The 12413-nt window shown below is 36.3% G+C and overlaps 1 protein-coding gene across 2 annotated transcripts in view; it reads right to left on the reverse strand.

The window, feature by feature from the left end:
• Positions 1-12413, reverse strand: part of LOC105465595 (spermatogenesis associated 16) — a 264722-nt gene that overhangs the window by 241751 nt on the left and 10558 nt on the right. Inside the window, exon 2 of one of the 2 annotated variants that reach the window (XM_071091251.1) lies at positions 1239-1281. The exons of the other annotated variant lie outside the window; for it this stretch is intronic. The gene's annotated coding sequence lies outside the window, so the exon portion shown is untranslated. The remainder of the gene's footprint in view (positions 1-1238; positions 1282-12413) is intronic. 2 annotated transcript variants of the gene reach the window in all.

The following is a 12413-nucleotide window of genomic DNA, read 5'->3' on the forward strand; positions in this document are numbered from 1 at the left end:
GTGAACACAGGGAGGGGAACATCACCTACTGGGGCCTGTCGGGAGGTCGGGGGAAAGGGGAGGGAGAACATTAGGACAAATACCTAATGCATGGGGGGCTTAAAACCTAGATGATGGGTTGATAGCTGCAGCAAACCACCATGGTACATGTATACCTATGTAACAAACCTGCACGTTCTGCACATGTATCCCAGAACTTAAACAAATAAACAAACAAAGAGCATCCTGAACTGTGACCCATTAGATTTTTAAGTAAAGGAAGACCCATAACTGTTCCTATGGCTCTAACTTTTGAAGTACTTTCCCCTTCTGTATCATTGGACACATATGTCATCAGAAAAGGTTTACGGTCATACATGGACATATCAAAGGATCTACCTTGATGGTCTTTGTTATCTCATAAGAATGATTGAATTCCAATAATTCTAATAATAGCTATCTTGTTTATTAATTTGTAAAAGCTAAGTCCTAGAATATTTCCCCAATGATTCATAATGACACAGTAGAGTTGTGTTTCTATAGGATAAAACATCTAAGTTTGAAATTTTTACCAGCCGGTGTTATGTTTAGTATTGAAGATCAGCATGACTGTGAATCACAAGCCCCACCAACAGCTTCACTTTGGGCAAGACCCTGTTTCCTTTTCATCTCTTAAAAACATTGCTGGTCAGGCGCGGTGGCTCATGCCTGTAATCCCAGCATTTTGGGAGGCCGAGGCGGGCAGATCATCTGAGGTCAAGAGTTCGAAACCAGCCTGACCAACACGGTGAAACCCTGTCTTTACTAAAAATACAAAATTAGCCGGGCGTGGTGGCACATACCTGTAGTCCCAACTACTCGGGAGGCTGAGGCAGGAGAATCACTTGAACCCGGGAGACGGAGGTTCCAGTGCGCCGAGATCGTGCCATTGCACTCCAGCCTGGACAACAAGAGTGAAACTCCGTCTCAAAAAAAAAAAAAAAAAAAAGGAGAAAGACATTGCTGGCATCCAACCAACATCTTTTGGACTGCTAATGTGGCTACTCAGAGTAGCAAGGGGAAAACGGTCTTGGCCATCTCTTTATCTTTTGTTTGCTCTTGTGCCACATCTACATATGATTTGGATTGAGTAAAAATAAACTTTAGTCCTTCAGTTAAGATCTCTGTTGAATGAACACTCCCAGATATGCATCTATACCATTAAGTTTCTTTTGGTAGCAGAGATGCTGTTCTTGAAACTTGTTTAAAGCTCAAAATACCTGGTTTTAAGGGTTTCTGGTTCATTTTAATTTCCACAGTAGGCTGTTAAAAATATAAACAGGAAACATTGGTTTGTGAGCTGTTCTAACATTTTCATGATGCCTCCCCCAGGTATCTTATCTATTGAAATTCTCTCTACTTCAAGCACTAGAGGCTAAAATGTACCAGAATATCTGTAGTTGGTTGTCATTAGTAACATTTTTAGCATCTACAGCAGCATTACCTATCTCTGCTGTATTTATTTCACATATAAATGCATATAACACATATAAATGCTTAAAATTATCTTTATAGCCATTTCTTCTAAAGAATAATTGTTCTCTCTCTATGCCTCCCTCTCTCCATTTCCCTCCTTCCCGTGCTCATTTCCTCTGCCTATTTTCCTCCAAACTCCTCCCACTCCAATTCTCTTCCCAGATGTCCCTCACCCCAAGCCTTTTTCTTTCTGCAAGAAGGAAGGTTTTATTGTTTTTAAGAAATAAGATTTTGAGTACTTCTGCATTAGTCTTTAAACGGCTCTATAGAAATCATCATTTTGGTCTTCAGTGCATTTTTATACAAGAAAAAATAACAGGGGGAAAAAGTATATAAGGTGTACCTAGAGCACTCGGAATAAATATGTAAGCAAATGTTTACCTTTCAGACAACTGAAAGATCAATTATTCCCTATATATATATAAGAAACTAATTCAGGTTCCCTCCCAAATTCAGAATAAACACCTGAATGTCTGAAAGTGTCATAAATGCACAGGATGAAAAAGCATGGCCAAATCCAACCATTATTTTTGAGGGCTGGTTGAAAATCAGATGACTTTATTTCAGCCTGTGGTTTTTTTTTTTTTTTTTTTTTTTTTTTGAGACAGAGTCTCACTCTGTTGCCCAGGCTGGAGTGCAGTGGTGTGATCTCGGCTCACTGCAAGCTCTGCCTCCCGGGTTCACACCATTCTCCTGCCTCAGCCTCCCGAGTAGCTGGGGCTATGGGTGCCCGCCACCACACCCAGCGAATTATTTTGTATTTTTAGTGGAGGTGGGGTTTCACCGTGTTTTTTTGTTTGTTTGTTTGTTTGTTTATAAAAATTGTCACACATGCACAGAAGAGTTTTGGAACTGCTGCTATGGCTTTTAAAAAAATTATAAAACTCTATTTAAATAATCTGGAATTTGAGGCCTTTTACCACCTCACTCAATGTGTGTTTTCAACCTTATTTAGCACTCCTCCTATAAACTACTCTGAAGTCAAGCTGAACATCTTGTTAATTCCAAAAGATGTTCATTTTCAGTCTGTCAACTAAGAATTCCCCAACTTCCTATTCCCACCTCATTCTACCTGACCAAACCTACCAAGGAGTTATCCATTTTTACCTCCTCTGAATAATACCAATGGCATTTATAGCACTTATTTTTTATTTTTTATGTCGCAGTTATTCCTGAATGATTTTTTCTTCCAATAAGCTCCCTAAAAGCAGAAATATACTTTACTCTTCTTGACATTAGTTCAGTGCTTTGCATAGAGTAGGTATTCAATAGATGTTGATCAATATGAATGCTGTGAATCAACAGCTAATTTACACATTCTTATTTAAGAGAAACAAAATTGGATTTTTTTTTAAAAGGTACAGACTATAACTTTGAAAAAGTTGTTTCTGAGAAATATTTCTGGATTTATTTTTTGTTTTAAATTTCATCTTGGGTAAAGTACATTTTCTTCTTTGATAGTTCAAGTGAATCATGTACCAACTAGATTTAAACTATCAACCTCTTCACTTTTTTTTAGTAGTCAAGTTGATTAACATGACATTAGTCAGTGTTTCTGAGACACTGAGCTACACTTTAACCATTACTTCAATAAAAATAATTTCAGAGAAAACCATTAGACAATCATTATGTATGTCATAGAAGTATTTGTTGATAACATTCTGTAAAAATGCTCATTCTTTAATTTAGAAGACAGCACTATAAAATTGATTGCCTCATAGAAATATGCCTTTAAAAAGTCTTTAGCAAATATTGACATGAAACATGGGAACAATCTCCAAGGTTTTATAATAAATACAAGTACAAGAAACAAAGAGAAGTTAATGTTCAATCATTTCCAGTGGGTAACCATTTTAAATGTATTCAGTGGATTTTCAACACATTTATTTTTTTTTTCTTCAAATATTTCATCAAGTGTTCTGTTCTGTGTGGGAGTTTCTATTGCTTCATAGATTTAATCAGTGGTTTACATGGCTATTAGTACCACAGCTTATTTATTAAATTTTTGATTGAAATAGGCAGCTCAAACATGGGTAATTCAGCAAAAGAGAATCCTTAAAAATGTGCTCTCTGAAACATTCGACATCACAGTTGCTATGGTTTTCTTTCTTAAAAAAAAAAAGATCTAATTTTAACTTGCTGTTAAATGTAACCAGTGAGACATTATGAGAAAAAAACACCTTGTTAGTCTACCAGTTCTTTTAAATGTTTTAAAAAACACACTACAAAATATTACTTCAATCCAATAATCATTTATTGAGCACCTACTATGAGCAAGGTGCTGTGCTAGGTAATATGAGGGACACCAACGATGACTGAGACAAGGGTCTTGGCATTGTAGTGCTCATAGCTAGGAGTGGAGGTGGAGGATGAAAAGAGGAGATGTTGTTTATTAGACTGTGAACTGCTGGAGAGGCAGAAATGTATCACAATCCTTTTTCTATATTGATGTGTAGTTTCTTCAGAGCCTGGAACATAACAGACCCTTAATGTACGTTTGTTGTTAGAATGAATGTGTGGCTGAGTTACCATATTCTACATTATATGGTAGCAATAATAGACATATTTCTGTAGGAACATGGGACTGATGCAGTTTCAAGATATTTGGGAAAGCTTTTTAGAAGAGGAACAAGTGTCCTTATGCAAATAGTTGCTCTTCTCTTTTATCTGAGAACCTTCAAGAAATGGTACGTTATTATTAGAAGGTAGAGGGAAATTTGCCTTACAATGTTTTTTAAGAAATGCAAAATAAAACAAACCATCCAGTGTTATATCCATAATAATAATAACCAACAGGTACTCTCAGTTTATGAAGTGGTCTGCTGGATTAACCCATTTGTTTCTCACAACTACTCTTTTGCATAAATATTTTTAGCCATATTTTCATAATAAAGAAACCAAGAGGTTAAACAACTTGAAAGACATTACCAGGACAGTTTACCAAACCTGACTTGAACCCAGCGTGTCAAATTCCATGCTTTTTAGATAATAGGATAATATAGTCCTCTGCATTGTACCCTCAGTTGATTGGGGTTTGTACTTTCCTTACATTAAAAGTTTTTTTTTTTTAACTTAATAACGAGATATTTGACTTTACCGCTGTTTTACTGGGTGGGACTCCCTCTAAAATGATAACAAAACAAACTAACAATTTATAAGTTAACTTGAATATGTGAACCAAATTTGTTAAGAAAGGTATTAGATTTTTTTTTTTTTTTTGAAACAGAGTTTCACTATTGTCACCCAGGCTGGACTGCAATGGCGTGATCTCAGCTCACTGCAACCTCTGCTTCCCAGGTGCAAGTGATTCTCCTGCCTCAACCTCCCGAGTATCTGGGATTACAGGCCCCAACCACCATGCCCAGCTAATTTTTGTTTTTTTAATAGATATGGGATTTCGCCCTGTTGGCCCGGCTGATCTTGAACTCCTGACCTCAGGTGATCCACCCACCTCAGCCTTCCAAAGTGCTGGGATTACAGATGTGAGCCACCACGCCCAGGCTGGTATTCGATTTTTAGTATTTTTAAAGATCTGTAGCTGTGAATGTAATTATGGCCCTGCTATATTGTAGCCATCATTAGATTCAGGAAAAAAACAATGTGGACATAAAACTTGTACATGAATAGATTCCAGGGATTCAAATTTAAAATTGCCAAGCCATTTGCTGATCACTAAGCCATCAAATGAGGAAAATGGCCTCAAAGCAACTATACTTCTTTGTATCTCAAACACTGTGAACATTTGTCATGTTGGATCAGAGGGAGCTTTAGAAGGGAGATTTTATCATGATATTAAGTAGTGGAAAGAGCATTTGGTTGGGAACTGCAAGAAAGGTTTAAATTCTCTTTTATTATTTATTATTTGCATGTTTTAGGACAAATAATACAACCTCCCTAAACTTTCTTTCCCTTCTCTGGAAATTGGGAATGATCAGATACATGAGAATCATGTGAGAATCAAATGAGATGATCTATGGAAGAGAAGTTGCACTTAGTAAGAGAAGAGGTTTAGTAATTCCACAAGCAGCTCCTTGAATGAAAATGCCTTGGCTCTTTCCAAGGTTAATTTCTTTTGTTTGGATCCTGTCCCTCCATCCTCTCAATGACTTTGCTGCTGCAATTGTTATCTTTCCATACCACCTTTTCTTCTGTTATTGGACTGATCCTGTTGATGCCTGTGCTGATGTAGCAGCCCTTTTAAGAAAAACAACAACAAAAAACTCCCTTGACTTTCATATTGCCAAATTCCGTGGTCACCCCTAGACTCATATCTGCCAGATCTCGTAACAGCAGTCTTCACAGTTGACACTCTCTGTTTAATGGAATACTTTCTTCTCACTTTGTATGACACCATCGTCTTCCAGTTTTCCAATTATGTCACTCACCACTCATTCTCAGTATCCTAGATTGGCTCTTACTTTTCTCTTCCACTAAGAGCCCACCTGGAGCCCCTTCTTTTCTCCAGCTACATCCTCTCCTCAGGTGATTTTGTCCAGTTCTATGGTTTCAAATACCATCACACACACCTAACTACCCGTGTTACACCTCTAGTCCTTATATCATCCTAAAACATCAAAATTGTGTACTCCACTGTCTATGTCACATCTCTGCTTGGATTATCTAATATACATCTTAAATAATCTAATACAGCTTAACAATACCAAATATATATCTTAACAATACCAAAACAGATCTCTTAATTCCCATTCCCTAAAATTGTCCCTGTCTCAGTCTTCCCATCCCAGTCCATGCCAACCACATCCCCCCAATTGGCCAAGATAGAGCTTTACAAGTTATCCTTTATTCCTCTCTATCACTTAATCCCTATCCTACAGTCCATCATTTGGTCCTGTTGACTCTCTTTCCAAGGTCTGCCTCTTTCCATATGTATGATCAATACCCTCCTCCAGGGCCCATGATCTCCTCTCTAGATTATTACAGTTGCTCCTCACACAGCAACTCAAGTCATCCTTTTAAATGAAAATCAGCTCCCACCTCATTCTTACTAAGACCTTTTAATGGCTGCCCGTAACACCTAGAATAGAATACAGTCTCTGATGCCTCTGCCTCCTTTGAAAACTCATCACATATCTTTCCCCCTTGGTCTACTATGTTCCAGCCACCTGGCATTCCTTCTGTTCTGCTAATTTGACAAGTTCATTCCCAACTCAGAACCTTTGCACTGGTTTGGCCAGAATATTCTTTCCACTGTGATTTTTATGTTATTCAGATCATAGCTTAAATATTTGTTTGCAAAGAAGCCTTCTCTGATGAACTAGAGTAATCAGCCCTACCAAGGTGTGTAGGTATTTTAAGTCTCTCCATGCCACTCATCATAGTGGTGTTTACTTGTCTGCATTTCATTCATATTTATATTCCCCCACCAGAATGTGAGAGACTGCACTTTGTGTACTTAGTTCACTGCTATATACTCAGAATGTGCTCAACACGCAATAAGTATTTGTTGACTGGAAAAATTGATGATGGTATCTTATTATACAATTAATGAAACGTTCAAAAGTATCTTTTTGTTTTTGTTATCACATCACTTTACAAAAGCTGAAAATTAGGCAGTCACCTAAATGTAAGTTAGATTTTTACAAATTGGCTTCAAAATGGAAAGCTTCTCTAGGCACTGTAGCATCCTGACTCTTTCTTTTTTCTTATTTTTGTGGTTTGTTACTCTAAGTCAACAATATTTATGATGTATCTACCCTGGTCTTTTTTATTTTAGTCTGTGTTAGGGAGTAAATACTTTCTCTTATTCTTTGTTGACGTACAGCATGGCTTATTCAGAACCAGAACCTTCAGAAAAATCAGTCTCTTTTTTGGAGAAATGATAATTGTACAACTTGCTATCCTTATAAGTGTGGTCCATGAGGACTCAATTGTATTTCTTTGAAATACTTAACACAATTTGTAAAAACAATAACTCATTTGCTGTGGCAGGAATATGGAAGTAGAGGAAGTAATGTTTCAGTGTACTTTAGAGACCTTTGGCTACGTTTCTTCTTGAAACATAAATGCAATCAGCTTGCCAAATTCATGAGCATCCTGAGACAAAGTTCAAATCTGGTTCTCTTTCTTTGCAAACACTGCTCTGTCTTCCTGTAAAAGTGATCCAAGTTTCTATCTACATAAGAGGGTGGATAGATGTGCAAAGAAAAAGTAATTTCATTTAACTTTGGTCAACTCTTTAATTCTTTTTAGAAAGTTCTTTATTCTTAGACTTTCACATTTGGTTTCTTAAACTATAACTCAGTATTGTAGAAGTATAGAGATGAAGAATCTTTCAAAATCCTCTAGTCTCTTTATTTTGCAGATGAAGAAATGGAGCCTTAGGCAGGTGAAATGACCTGTTCATGGTCTCATAACAAATCAGTGCTTTTAACCACATTTTGCAGCTCTTTCAGAATTCTCTCTACCTTACTCCACTGCCTCCCACTACAATACACAAGGTAAATTGTTGTCACAATTTCCCAATGAAGAAACATGTTGGACAGTTCAGTGCTTTGTTTGCAGATATCCGCAAAATTAATGGACAGTAACTATGAAGATTTCTTGTTTTGAACCACCCTTCAATTTAGTTAATTGCTCTGAAACACGTTTTAAAGTTAAAGCTACTGAGAGGTGGGAAGTGCATCTTTTAAAAAATTCACAAGTTTTTATTTAAACCAATTTTAAGTTTACAGAAAAGTTGTACGAATATCAAGAACTCAAAATTGTGCTTTACCAATTTTAAACCTCCTGGTCACATTTATAATTCTCTTTTCCTAATGTGTATGCGTGTGTGTGTGTGTGTGTGCATGCATGTGTGTGTGTGCACATGCAGAAATGTATAAAACATAAAACGTTTGTATTATTTTTGCTAAGCTGTTTGAAAGTAAGTTGTGTACATCAAGCCTCATTACCCCTTAAATGTTCAGTGCACATTTCCTAAGACTGAGGATATTTCATTACTGTAACATAATACAGTTATCAAATCCAGGATGTTAACACTGATATGATACTATTGTCTAATCTACAGTCCCTATCCCTATTTTGTCTATTTTGTCAGGTGTCTCAATAATGTCCTGTTAGGACTTTTTTTTTTTCCTACGGAGTAAAGTATTGTATGTAGTTGTCACATCTCTTTAGTCTCTTTTACTCTGGAATAGTTCTTTTTTCAGCTTTTTTCTATCTTCCTTGACATAGTCAATTTTGAAGAGTACAAACCAGCTATTTTACAGAATCTACCTCAATTTGGATTTTTCTGATACTTCCTCATGATTAGATTCAGGTTAAGTGGCCTCAGCCAGAATACTACAGAATGAATGTGTGTGTTTCTCAGGGTATCACATTTGGAGGCATACAACGTCCACTTACTTTTCTTTGGTGATGTCAATTTTGATCACCTGGTCAAGATGTTATCTAGTTTTTCCAGAGTATAGTTACAGATTTTTCCTCATGTAACTTACATGCAATCTGTAGGAAGACACTTTGAGACCACGCAATTTCCTGCTTCCTCATCAAACTTTCCTCCCTCAATTTAGCATCCACTGATGATTCTTGTCTGAACCAATTTAAACTATGACGACTGTAAAATGGTGATTTTTTCCTTTCCTAACTCATGACATCATAAGAGTACTCAGATGGAGGGCTGGTCATCGTCAAAGTACAAATATTTTTAAATATAAAAATAAATTTTTAGCGCTGGAAGGGAATCACAGGGCAAATATGTTCTAACATCTTTAACGATGAGGGCTAGAGAGGGGGCACATCCCTATTTAGTGGCAATGGCAGGACTGAAGTTAGTTTACAGACTCTGGTTCTAGGCTCCATTATATCCATCCATAAAGTAAATAAAAATTTATTTGTTAAAGACGTAATGTCCTCAGCAGTTAGAAGCACAAACTCATGGCATAAAGTAGGCAGAATAAAGATGGATCACACGGTGGTGACTTTAAATATCCCTTTTTTTCTTAAGAATTTATTAATTAATTCAAACATTCATTTATGATTTACTAAGCAACAACTCTGTCATGACCTGTGTCAGTACTGGGATGCCTGTACTCACAAGAAGTTCATAGTTTAGTGGGCGATACTACTTTAGCATGCATCAGAATTCCCTGAAACCTTCTAGGTTCCAGGCCCCACAGATTTTGATTCAGTATGTCTGGGGTAATTCATAGGAATTTGAATGTTTAGTAAGCAGAAGAGGGCTGTATTGAAAACACCAGAGGTTCACATCATGCAAATGGTTATGGTATATGCTCCATCTCCTACCTTTCCTACTCCAACTCCCACCACTTGAATTGAAAAGAATTAGTAAAAAACAATACTGTCATAAAATGAATTTTAAAAATGTTTAACAAGGGTCAGATATTATAATTACTTTCTTGCTTCTTTTGAAATACTAAATGCTAGAGCAAGTTTTCCCAGAAAATTATTTTTTTTGGTAACGCTACTTTTCTCATGACATAAGCATATTCATGATTAGCTTACTCCAGGGGATACTGATATTGGTGGTCTGGTGAATCATGTTGGCCCCAGGTCAATGCATTCAGATGCTTTATTTTGCTCAGGTAACACTGGTACCTGGGCTTGCACGGATGAAGCAGTCTGACAGAAAGACAGAGGCTGCATTAGCTGTTGATGCTAAGGAAACACTTTAAAGTCTAAATGGCTACTCTCTTGAAAAATAAGTTTATAAGAATGAATTATTGGTAGACATTCACTCATCCATTTAGTCAACAAACTCTTGTTGAGTTCCTGCTAGGTAAAAATACAGGGCTAATTTCTGGGGAATTACAAAGATAAATAAAATAGACTGTGCTTCGTAGGAACTCAGGAGCAAGAGATCAGAGATGCTATCTATCTTTCTTGGGAGGATGTTCCAAACTCAAGAACCAAAGTAGCATGGAAGACAGGACATGAATTTTGGATTTGGAGAGATGTAAGTTCAAATCCTAACTCTGTCTTTTCTTTGCTGAAGAAACTTTCAGCAAGTTACTTATTTTTTATGTATCTTGGTTTCCTTATCCAAACAACATGAATACTAACTAATTCCTCATAGAGATGATTGAAAGATTGACAAAATAACATGTGTTAAGAACTAATGCATCATCTGGTCCACAATCAGTTCTCTACAGAGGACAGTTCCTATGGTGTTAAATATTGTGCTCTCTATATATTCTACTGCATGTGCAGACTTCTATGTATTCACTGTGTATATATATATATATATATAATATTTATACATAAAACATACTAATAATGTTTAATTATTGGTGCCTTGTTTTACATTGTGAAACTGTTTATACATAAACACTCACCTGTATAATTTTTCTTAAAAATACTAAGTTGGCAATTAATATTTACATGAAAATTGAGTCAAGACATTTGTTCCCTGAGGATTTTGCATCCTGAAGAATAGTCTGTACAACTGGGGAACACCTATCACAAACAGGGGTGGCTGACACACCTTCCAGTGTTATCATACACCAAGCAAATAATGCATGATCCACTGGAATGGGTACACAATGGGTAATGAACGAATAGTATTTTCCATTACCTCACAAATAGAACCTGAGGCGTGAAGATGAGACTGCTCCTTAATTATTTTCTGCGGAGGTTGAATTGAATGTTTATTTTCATCTTAGATCATTACATATCACTGTAAAGTGTCTTTTGGAGTGGAATGGAGACAGGTAAAGATGAACATAGAAATCCTATAATTGGCCAGGTGCGGTAGCTCACGCCTGTAATCCCAGCACTTTGGGAGGTCGAGGCTGCAGATCATGAGGTTAAGAGATCAAGACCATCCTGTCCAACGTGGTGAAACCTCATCTCTACTAAAAATACAAAAATTAGCTGGGTGTGGTGGTGTGTGCCTGTCGTCTCAGCTACTTGGTAGGCTGAGGCAGGAGAATCACTTGAACCTGAGAGTCAGAGGTTGCAGTGAGCCGAGATTGGGCTACTGAACTCGTCTGGTGACAGAGTGAGACTCCGTCTAAAAAAAAAAAATTCTATAATCCCTAAACATCTTGTATAATACAGCTTTCACCATTGTCATTTTTTTATAATAGATTACAGTGCATTTTAACTTAAACCCTACACTGTCCTTCCTTTTACAAGTTGCAGAATAAACGCTCATTTTTAACACTTGAGAAACTGTTGGTTGAGATTTTTCCATATGATTTGCCTGAGGATAAATAGCACAATGTTGATGGCACTTATTACAGAACCTAGTAGAGACAGATAGTAAAAAATGATCTGTTTATCTACATATGCTCTCAAGCCACTTCCTGTCATAAACAGTTGAGCCAAAAGTAGGGCTCACCTAATTCTTTGCAAGATTCTTGCTTTGATAGTATACTAAAGATAATATAATTATAAAATGCTTTCAAATGTAACCATTTGGAATTTGTATATACTCATTCTAGGCAAAAAATAATAATAATTTCTTACTTGTATGGTGTTTTAGTACAATTATTTGAATATTTCCTCTGAATCCTTTTCTAGGGTAAGTAATGATACTTATTTTGTGGAAATGCATTTGTCTGTGAGAAAAATTAACTTCGGAATTAAGACAGAGGAATTATCAAAATAGTTTAGAAATATAATTTTTTACTTTTTCAATCATGTTCAATTACATTTAATGACGATTTACAGGTTTAAGGAGTATAGAAATATTTGAAGACTGATTGCATATTAATCATCCACTAATATTTCCCCAGTTGATCTCAGCCAAAGAAAACCGTAAAGCCAAAGAACTGCTTGGAAAAAAAATTTTGATTTGTGCAAAACTTTAAAACAAAGACATACTTTAAAATTTACTATTTTAACAAGCGGAACCTAACAAAATACATCATTCAAACAGTTACACATTATACTCTGCTTATGAGTGGGATGGAGTAGTAGATCAGAATTTCTGTTGA

The sequence above is a fragment of the Macaca nemestrina genome, chromosome 2 (assembly GCF_043159975.1).
Source record: "Macaca nemestrina isolate mMacNem1 chromosome 2, mMacNem.hap1, whole genome shotgun sequence".
NCBI lineage: Eukaryota > Metazoa > Chordata > Mammalia > Primates > Cercopithecidae > Macaca > Macaca nemestrina.